The sequence below is a fragment of the Silene latifolia genome, chromosome 7 (assembly GCF_048544455.1).
Source record: "Silene latifolia isolate original U9 population chromosome 7, ASM4854445v1, whole genome shotgun sequence".
Taxonomy (NCBI): Eukaryota; Viridiplantae; Streptophyta; class Magnoliopsida; order Caryophyllales; family Caryophyllaceae; genus Silene; species Silene latifolia.
Genome location: NC_133532.1, coordinates 106,288,539 through 106,299,690, shown reverse-complemented (window position 1 = coordinate 106,299,690; position 11,152 = coordinate 106,288,539). Strand labels below are relative to the sequence as shown.

Genomic DNA, 11,152 nt, shown 5'->3' with positions numbered 1-11,152 from the left:
AAGAGGATGCCCATGCTCACCTCCGGAAGTTTAAAAGGAAAGTTTCAATGATGAAAAAGAATGGGGTGTCCGAAGACACTTTGAGAATGATGTTGTTTCCGTTTTCTTTGACGGGCAAGGCGGACCGATGGTTGAACATTCACCCACCGGATACCTTTACAACATGGGATGCCTTGGCTAAAGCATTCATGGCCAAATACTACCCTTCTTCAAAGACCTCCATGCTCCGTAATGAGATTCACACATTTCAACAAGAATACGGGGAATCTTTAGGTGAAGCTTGGGACCGATACCAAGACTTAATAGCAAGTTGCCCCCATCATGGAATACCGGAATGGTATATCACTCAAACATTCTTTCAAACTTTGCTACCAAGGACTAAGGAAATGGTAAATGCCTCCGCGGGAGGAGGATTTGATCACTTGAATGATGAAGAAGGCATGGCATTGATCAAGAAAATGGTGGATTCGGAAGCAAACTATGGTTCTAGAGGAAACATGCTAAGAAGGAATGGGAAGTTTCCTAAGGAAAACTCCTCCAACTCCGAGACAAATGCCAAGCTCGAGTTGCTCACAAAACAATTTGAGAAGTTTCAAAGAAATCAAGTGCACCAAGCCGCGACCTCACATGGGCCACCCATGGAGGAAGTGGTTCAAGGTTAAAGTTGTGAGCTTTGTGGAGGAAGCGGTCATACCTATGACTTGTGTGTCAACAATTATACCGGTGGCTACGAAGATAATGCTCAAGAGGTTAACGCTTTTCAAAGCTTTAACAACAATTCAAGACCCACAAGGCCACCTTTCAACAACCCAAACGTCTACAATCCAAATACCAATTTCTACCACCCCGGTTTAAAGAACCACCCCAACTTTAGCTATAAAAGTACCAATGTTCAAAACCCTCAACATCTCCAATCACAAGCCCAAAACAATCCACCCGGTTTTGCTCAACCAAGGGGTGTGGGATTTATCTGTATGCATCCCTTTAATTTTAAGGACTATAACGAATTATAACATGATGAATTACTAGTCATAAAATAAAATGCATAAACAAGATCGTAAAGGATTAAGAAATAACCTTCGGTCCTAGCAAATTCGGCCTAAGAACAATATCGCAATGATATTCGCCTATTAGTTGCACCCAAGACGATATGAGAAATGCCCTTAACTTGTTGCTAGAATCGATCCCCAAATTTCAGTAAAATAAATTAGGGTTTATCATTTTGTGTTTTTGATGAGAGGCAAGCAAATGGGAAAAATGAATTAGGTTTAGAAAAATCACCCTAACTCTCCTTATAACCGAGTATATGGAGAAATAGGGTTGATTTTCTTTTTCCAAAAATCGGCCCAAATGAACCGAAATAATAAGGAGTTTTAATTCCTTATTTTCGGTTTCCAAAAATGTAAAATGTGTTAAATATAAATTGTCATCTAGTGAGGATCGAACCCATAACCTCTTGGTTTGAGTACCCTTACTATTACCACTATGACACATTCATCTTGTTGATATTAAATATAACCAATTACATTTAATTACGAATTAACATATTAATTCGTCCAAGCTAACATTACATACATTTAATTAAATATAACTTATTATATTCAATTTACGAATTGACAGTTAATTCGTCTCAACTAATATTATTTAATCTTCATTAAATAATTGTCTCATCAACACATTGACTAACTGTTTAGTCATATAAGACATCAATGTGATTATATTTCTATAACCACATCTCTCAAACACATCCTATAGATGTGACCTTTAGGGACCAGTTGATCACCGCCATCTGTATGATAATAACGTCAAACTCTCTAGCGAGCCAACTGTTATTAGGTAATCGTTAATCAACTGATTAAAATACTAAGTATACCCTTGTGAACCTGTAAGAGATTTACAAATGTTATCACACTAATTTGTGGAGGACACAAGCTCCAACAAACTCCCACTTGTCCTCACAAGTGTATGTGCGATAATCGATTCTCATATTGATAGTGTCAAATTGTGACGAGTCAATAGGTTAATGTTATCACAATAAACATGCTTGATACCGGGTTTTAGTTGGACTTGTTGTAATATACCGGTTTGCACTTTTGGTTGTAATTTTAGAGTCTTAGCTTATAACTTACCAAGGCAAAGAAGGAAAGGAAAAGGAAAGCCAAGGGAATAAGTGCAAAATCAAGAGAAGCAAGTAAAAGGAAGAATTGAAGCCTTGACATGCACAAACAAGAGCCAAAATGAAGAATTGAAAACTCGGTTTCACAAGGGTCAACTTCAAACGAGTATATCTCGAGTTCTAGACCTCATATTGACACAAGGCCAATTGGAGGTGAAAGCTTGTGATCTTAGCTTTCCAACAGTAGGTCACACACCTCATTTGTCCAAAAAACGAGGGAGATATGGCCTTCGCAAGATGCTGCTGTCAGTCTGAAGCGCAGCCTGAGCAATTGTGTGCGCAGCCTGCGCAATTTTGTGCACAGCCTGCACAAATACGCGCTGCAATTCCAAATGCGAGCTTAGGCATAGGCTGCGCAAACAAGGTGCGCAGCTGCGCCCGATTGCGCAGGCAAGAGTTAATTTGGCGCAGCCTGCGTATCCTGCGCAGCTCTGTTTTATGGGCTTTCTATTCCGCATTTGGTCTTCTTAAGTGAGGATCTTTTTAGGTTTACGTGAAGCCATATATATACCCAAGATTGGAAGACCTCAAGGAACATTCACCTACCATCCTTTCATTTCATCTAATCTCATATTGAGGGTTCTAATCTTGTAATAATTTAGAAGACTATTTTCCATTCAAGTTGTAATCTTTCTTTGTTTTTGGGTTTTATGAAGACTATGGAAGGCTAAATCCTTCCCTACTTGGTGTAATCCATTGCAAGCTTTCATCTTTATCATTGTATTGACTCTTGAATCTCTACTCTTTTATTTATTTCAATTTCTAAGTTTGAATGTCATGATGAATGTTTTGTTGTGAGAAGTAATTACCCTTGCCTCTTTAATGTTCATCTATTGCTTGTTTATTGCAAAGTTCCTTGCTTTTGTGATAACTTGTTGAAGCATCTCATGATTATTGATATCTTGGTTTAAAGTATCAACCTTTGTGAGTAGAAATTGATTGTATCATTGGGTTTGTTGGTTTAAACATATCTTTGTGATATCCCATTTACTTTCCTCTTGGTTTTGTTCTTCATGCTCTTGGCTACCATTCCTACATGGTTTAATGTTAGAATTTGTAGTTTAAGTAGGATTATCATTGTTGGCTTAGATAGTGGTAATCAATTGCTTGAGGATTGTTATTGGGTAAATGAAATTGGAAAGAAAGAGTCTTGCTTTGAGAAAAGTTGGAACTTGTAGGATTATACCAAGTATTCACCTCTTATAATTGTTATATTGCATACCAAGTGTTTGTTACCTTGCTTCATAGGAAAAATCACATCTCCTTGATTTTGTTACTTGTTTTGTCCATGCAAATTCTCCATATATGTCCCTCTATTGTTGTTCATTGTAGATAACCATTGTTTGTTTATAGTCTTATGCTTGGTCCATCTTAATTAATTTAAATTCAAGTCTTTAGTCTTAATTCCCTTCTCTTGGGTTCGACCCTTACTTCCCTTTACTACTATTCTTAATTGCATAGTATAGAGTTGAGTTTGGTTTATAAATTGTTAATTTGATAGGTTAATTCTAGTATTTTACGACACCTAGTTTTATCGCTATTACATATCCTAAAATTTCTCCCACTCAATGTAAAATAATTTGCAAAATCTGTATTCACAAAGGTCGTATTTTACAAGTGATCTGTATCAAGAGTGGTTTTCCCGACTAGAGAGTAACTTAACTGATAAACGAATCAACATTCGAGCATGGCCATGCATTTCGTTTACAACTCCTCAATGGGCCCGAGAAATAACTATACCTGATAAGGGTTAGATATTTTCCTCAACTCGAATCCTGCAGATGTAAGCACAGTATGAAATGACCCAGAAAAAATCTACTTAGCCTCCAGTTACGGCAGAACGTGAGAAAGAAACCAATGTCACCCAAAAACTGCCTTAATCTCAAGAGACAGTCGATAGTTAAAAGAATCGACTCTAGGAACATAATGGATGTCCTATCCACGACCTGGCACCGAATGTTTTTAAACATTTAGGACTCCATTACGTTGTCACAAAAATGGCCCTACGAGGTATCGTTATATTCTCGCATTTGTGATCGATCAGTCAACAGTTTGACTTATGGCTCGTTGAACCCACCATCAATCGACTGCACAATATAATAGCCAGAGTTATCAGCTCTTGTAGGCGATTACGGACCAAAATAAAATATAATGTAATTCAGTTCACTTTGTGGCGTTCAAAGTTGTCAGTACAATCCACATGAAAAATAAAATATTATATTAATACGATGAAGTTATAAATAGTATATGAAAAAAATAATGTATCAAATTCATAATCAACTATTACAACTCAGGAACACGTTTAATTCTCATGGAAATAACGTGCCCTCCATGCTTATCATACTTCAATGGCTCAGTAGTAGAATCTGCTACAACTTCCTGTTTGGAACTATTACAGCTGACCGCAACACCATTAAGAGTAAGAACGAATCTAGACTGAGATTTCTAATCATCTCGATCCGTTTGGAAGCTAGCATCTGCGTAATCGGTTGCGCATAGCTTAGTATCTCCTCCATAAGTCATTACCCAATCCTTAGTCCTCCGTAGGTAAATGGATTCTTTTGGTACCGACTCGTCATACTCAATGCATATGCCACGTCTGGACGTGTGCATATCATGGCATATATGATTGATCCTATAGCTGATGCATAAGGAACACGACTCATGCGCTCAACCCCTTCAGGCATCGTGGGTGACTGGGACTTGCTCAACTTCATCCCAGACGTCATTGGAAGGTTCCCCTTCTTGGAGTTGGTCATGCTGAACTTCTCAAGAATCTTACCCAAATAAGACTCCTGACTAAGTGATAACGTCCGTCGTGATCTATCTCGGTAGATACGGATTCCCAAAATGCGCTGTGCCTCACCCAGATCTTTCATCTGGAAATGGTTCTTCAACCATTCTTTAACCGATGATAGGAGAGGAATGTCATTCCCAATCAAGAGTATGTCATCGACATACAATATCAAGAATACAATCTTGTTCCCACTCGACTTGATGTATAAGCATGGTTCTTCGACCGATCGAGTGAAACCATACTCTTTTATCACCTGGTCGAAACGATGATTCCAACTCCGAGAAGCTTGCTTAAGTCCATAAATGGAACGCTTAAGCTTGCATACTTTCTTAGGATTTTCAGGATCTATGAAACCTTCGGGTTGCACCATGTACAACTCTTCCTCCAAATAACCGTTTGAGAAGGCGATTTTCACATCCATTTGCCAAATTTCATAATCATGAAAAGCGGCAATCGCTAAGATTATCCGAATGGAACGTAGCATGACTACAGGTGCAAAAATCTCATCATAATGCAATCCGTGCACTTGAGTGAAACCTTTTCCCACTAGTCGTGCCTTATAGGTATCTGGTTGCGCGTCTACAGAACGCTATATTTTGTAAAGCCATTTTCACTGTAGAGGTTTTACCTTATTAGGTAAATCAACTAGATCCCATACGTCATTCTCATACATGGAGTCCATCTCGGATTGCATGGCTTCGAGCCATAGGTTTGAGTCGGAACAGGCCATAGCACCTTTATAGGTAGCGGGTTCATTACTCTCTAGGAGTAAAACGTCATTCTCCTCGACCATACCAATGTATCTGTCCGGAGGATAAGAGACTCTACCCGACCTCCTAGGTTCCTCAGGAATACTAACCGTATCATCAGTTGGAGGAACAACTTCCTCCATCTGTTCCTCGGTTATTGGTTCTGGAATCTCCGACAGCTCGAAGGTTCTATTACTTATCTTGTTCTCGAAAAATTCTTTCTCTAAGAACGTCGCACTAGCCGCAACAAAAACTCAATGTTCGGTAGGCGAATAGAAGTAATGACCAAATGTTCCTTTTGGATAACCTAGAAAGTATGTTTTGACCGATCGCAGGCCGAGCTTATCCTCGTGTCTCCACTTGACATAAGCCTCGCAGCCCCAAACCCGAATAAAGGATAAGTTAGGTACCGTTCCCTTCCACATTTCATATGGGGTATTGTCGACAGCTTTAGTCGGACTTCGGTTAAGTATAAGAGCAGCTGACAAAAGAGCAAAACCCCATAATGAATCAGGCACTACCGTGTGACTCATCATGGATCGAACCATATCAAGTAAGGTTCGATTTCTTCGTTCGGACACACCATTTAATTGAGGCGTTCCAGGTGGAGTTAACTGTAGAACGATTCCACAGTCTTTAAGGTGTTGATCAAACCCATTTGAAAGATATTCGCCACCCCGATCTGAACGGAGTGCTTTAACCTTTCTACCCAGTTGGTTCTCAACCCTGTTCTGGTATTCCTTGAATTTCTCAAAGGATTCACTTTTATGCTTCATTAAGCATACATATCCGTATCTACTCAAATCGTCCGTGAAAGTGATAAAATATCTATAGCCATCTCTAGCGGTAATTGACATAGGTCCACAAACATCAGTATGTATGAGTCTTAATAGGTCACTAGCGCGCATTCCAACACCTTTGAAGGAAATTCGAGTCATTTTGCCAATGAGACATGATTCACACGTGCCATATGTAGAAAATTCGAATGCGGGAATAGTGCCATTATCGACGAGTTTCTTTACGCGTTTCTCATTTATGTGTCCCATTCGACAATGCCATAGATAGGTTTGATCTTTGTCACCAACCTTTAACTTCTTATTATTCATGTGTAATACTTCCGTGGTTTGATCTAAGATGTAAATTCCATTCATGGAAACTGCTTTGCCATAAATCATTTCATTGAAAGAGAAAATACAGATATTATCCTTTATTAAGAATGAAAATCCGTCTTTATCAAGTACGGAAACTAAAATAATGTTCTTAGACAAACTGGGTACATAGTAACAGTTATTTAAAAATAACTCAAAACCACTAGGGAGTTGGATTACATATGTTCCCTTCGAGACAGCAGCAACTCTGGCTCCATTCCCGACACGCAGGTCCACATCACCCTTTCCGAGAGGTGTGATGTTTCTTAGGCCCTGCAAATGATTACACAGATGAGAACCACAACCAGTATCAAGTACCCAAGTTCTGAAACTTGCATGGTTAATCTCAATCATATGAATATAAGATGACATACCAACAGGAACGACGCGGCCTGCTTTGATGTCCTCACGGTAGACGGGACAGTTCCTCCTCCAATGTCCAGTCTTGTGACAATGGTGGCACTCAATGTCACCGCCCTTGTTCTTTGCCTTGCCCTGTGAGCCACTAGTCTCACCGGGCCCACTCTTACCGTTTCCTGGCCTTTTAAACTTTGGCTTACCTACAGCTAGGTCGCCATGAGCCTTGCCCTTACCTTTACCCTTGTTGGAAATCGTGAGAACATCCTGCTTCATGCTCCCACTCAATTTCATATCCTTCTCGGTCTGTACGAGAAGGGAGTGTAGCTCATGAGGACTCTTTTTCAAGTCATTCATGTAGTAGTTCGCCCTGAAAAGGGAAAAACCATCATGAAGAGAATGAAGCATTCGGTCTATGACAATGCTCTCACTGATTTTACAATCAAGTGCCTCCAGCTTCTCGACATTCTCAATCATGTGAAGAATGTGTGGGCTAACCGGTTGGCCCTTCTGGAGTTTCGCATCAAAGAAGCGACATGTATGCTCATAAGTAACGATTCTCGGTGCCTTTGAGAACTCGTTAGTGAGCGTGGTGAAAATCTTGTTTGCACCCTGAGCAATGAAGCGTCTCTGCAAATTGGTTTCCATTGCAAAGATGAGTACGTTCTTTATCGCACCCGCTTCCATAACGAAGTCACTATAAGCGAGTGACTCATTGACTCCTGCATTGGGGCCTGAGTTTACCGGTATTGGCTCAGTTAAGTACCTGAGCTTACCGTCAGCAATGGCAGCATTCCGTAGTGCCGCCTCCCAGTCCGTAAAGTTGGACCCGTCGTTTTTCAGACGTGTGAACTGATTCATTTGGTCCATGAATATTTTTAGCCAGGACTCGCGTCCAAGTGTGGCACTAGCCATTTGGATTGCGTTATTTCCAGACATTTTGTTGTAACAGTAAAATAAACGTGTTCTACAGTGCGAAAAGAAGAATAAATAATAAGCATGTGCATTGATTTTAATTTAAGTCTAATGATCTAATGTCATAACGCGAAGACTCAAAACATTTATACAATTGGCCTTCCTCAAGAATTATATAAATTATCCCAAGACTCAATTATCTGTAAATTGATAAGCTAACCTTTTAGCTAATTCTACCGTTAGAATTCTTGGTCGATAAATTTCTGTAAATTCTATCTTTAGTCCATCATAATCACGAGAAACTCTTCGGACTATAATGTTGAGATAAACTAAGTCAACACAAACTACTTACCCAACGTAGAAGGGGTCATATTATGCCTACCGACGAAGAAGGGATTCATAGTTGTTTGCCCTCATAAAGACTAGTCTCAATTTCCGTTTTAGAGGAAGATCCCATCAACTTGATTTTAATTCATTTTAAGTGAACTAATATCTAGCATGCGAGAATGAATAAACTAAGGTGATGACTTAATAAGTACGTGACATCTGTATGTCCATGAAAACTAACATACAACCTATATGAGTCAATTTTCATGCATTTTAGTAGTAGGTGGTTTGGTTTTAGGCGGAATATGATGCATAAACTATCATGTGAATGAAAAGCAATATGAATGAAAACGTAAAACAGTAAAAGTCCTAGTGTGGCCTATTCTATCAAAATGAACATTAAATACAAGTTTGGAATCCATCCTTGTACCCGAGAAGCTTGTCATGATGTTCCATCTTGATCCATGTAGCGGGAGTGAGCTCCAATCTCCATCTTTAGTCTTCTTTTGAAAAATACAATAAATAAATTTACATAATAAACCTATTTATTACATTCTAATTTCAAAACCCAAAACTAAGGAAAAATAAAGGAGATTCGAGATCTCATAATTACATAAAAAATCATGTTTCCTTCATTACGAAAACATAATTTGACTAAGGCCACACTAAGTATTAAAAATTACAACCGATTGCAAAAAAAAAAAAAAAAATACGTAAATAAATTCATTCAACGATTCATTCAACCAAATGCATCAACTAAAAAAATTAAACAAGCAAGACATAATTCTTTAATTATGTAGATTAATTTTCCAAACCACCTATTTAAAAACAAATTAAGTGAGAATTCCTCAATTAATCACATTAATTTCAATCTTAATTCATATTAAACTTGTAATATGAATTTAATCCATCAATATTTTAAACTGCTTTAAAATAACGTAATTTATTTTCGCAGTACGTATTTTACTCATTACAGTACATTTTGCGTAAATATTTCCATTTACATACCCTTCGATTAAAAAATCTCAAAACCCAATTCTCTCAAACCCTAACTATGCAATTTCTTAAATTAATCAAATGTCATTAATTATGGATGTTAATTTGACAGTAAAACGTGTATTTGATTAATTAATAGCAAATTACTGATTAAATTTTGTACAATATTACGTTGAGTAATTTTCTTTGTTCAGGTTTTTTCAAAACCCAAATCTAACAGATAAAGGACGGGTGTGGTTGTGAACGGCGGTACGGCAAACGAGGAGTAGGTTAGTTCGTCATCGCCGGTACGACGAACGACGGCTAGGTCGACGATGGCATGACTGGAGGATGAGGGCGTCGCGGTGGCCCTCCGACAAGGTTAGTTGGCTATCGGTGGGTCTCCGGGGATTGTGGGCAATGATATTTGAGAGGAGATGAGCATGGTGGTGAACTGGTGAAAGGGGAACGACATGGGCTGGCGGTGGGTGGTCGGGGGTAGGGATGGTGGGTGGGGCGATGATACTGTTTATGTGAACTTTTTTTTTTCTCTCTCTTCTTCAATGCAGTACAATGAGGGTAACAAATGAGAAGGGTAAAACCGTCAAAGGTGTACTGTATTGAGTAAAATGCGTACTGCGAAAATCAACACCCTAAAATAATTAGGTATCTTAAAATTGTGAACCGTTTCACAACAATTAATTATACATTGTAAAGATAATGTATAATTAATATTGGCCAAAACAAACAAAAAACAAAATCCTTTTTTTTATATGTCTCGGCTAAACCAAGGAAAAACAAAACAAGCCTTTTTTTTTCCGGCAATAACAGCAAAAACAAAAAAACAGCCAGTTTCTTATATTGTACACGGTTTTATCTGTAAAAACCGAAAAAAGATTTTTTTTTTTTTTTTTTTTTTTAAAACTGTCCTCTGTGAACAGTAACGTGATGTGAACAGTAACAGGAAAAAAAAATTTCTTTTCTCGGATGCTTTTCAAATCGGCATAAACAAAAACAGCCGCAAAAAACTTTAATCGGTTTTTCAGGAAAAACCGAAAGAAAAAAAACAGATTTTTTTTTTTTTAATAATACTGTTCATCCGTGAACAGTAACAGAAACAGAAGGAAAAAAAATTCCACGGCTAAAAAAAAATCCAGCCGATTATATATTTTTTTCGCAAACCCTAATTATTGTTTACAAACAATTTTATGAAAATCATCAAAATTAAAATTCGTGGCCTTGGCTCTGATACCACTTGTGGGATTTATCTAGATGCATCCCTTTAGTTTTAAGGACTATAACGAATTATAACATGATGAATTACTAGTCATAAAATAAAATGCATAAATAAGATCGTAAAGGATTAAGAAATAACCTTCGGTCCTAGCAAATTCGGCCTAAGAACAATATCGCAATGATATTCGCCTATTAGTTGCACCCAAGATGATATGAGAAATGCCCTTAACTTGTTGCTAGAATCGATCCCCAAATTTCAGTAAAATAAATTAGGATTTATCGTTTTGTGTTTTTGATGAGAGGCAAGCAAATGGGAAAAATGAATTAGGTTTAGAAAAATCACCCTAACTCTCCTTATAACCGAGTATATGGAGAAATAGGGTTGATTTTCCTTTTCCAAAAATCGGCCCAAATGAACCGAAATAATAAGGAGTTTTAATTCCTTATTTTCGGTTTCAAAAAATGTAAAATG

The 11,152-nt window shown here is 38.0% G+C and overlaps 1 non-coding gene across 1 annotated transcript; it reads right to left on the bottom strand.

Annotated features, from left to right (window-relative positions):
- Positions 1-221: 221 nt before the first annotated feature.
- Positions 222-328, bottom strand: LOC141593901 (small nucleolar RNA R71). The gene has a single exon (XR_012521957.1). It is a non-coding gene; the product is annotated as a small nucleolar RNA R71 (small nucleolar RNA).
- Between the last annotated feature and the right edge of the window lie 10,824 nt (positions 329-11,152).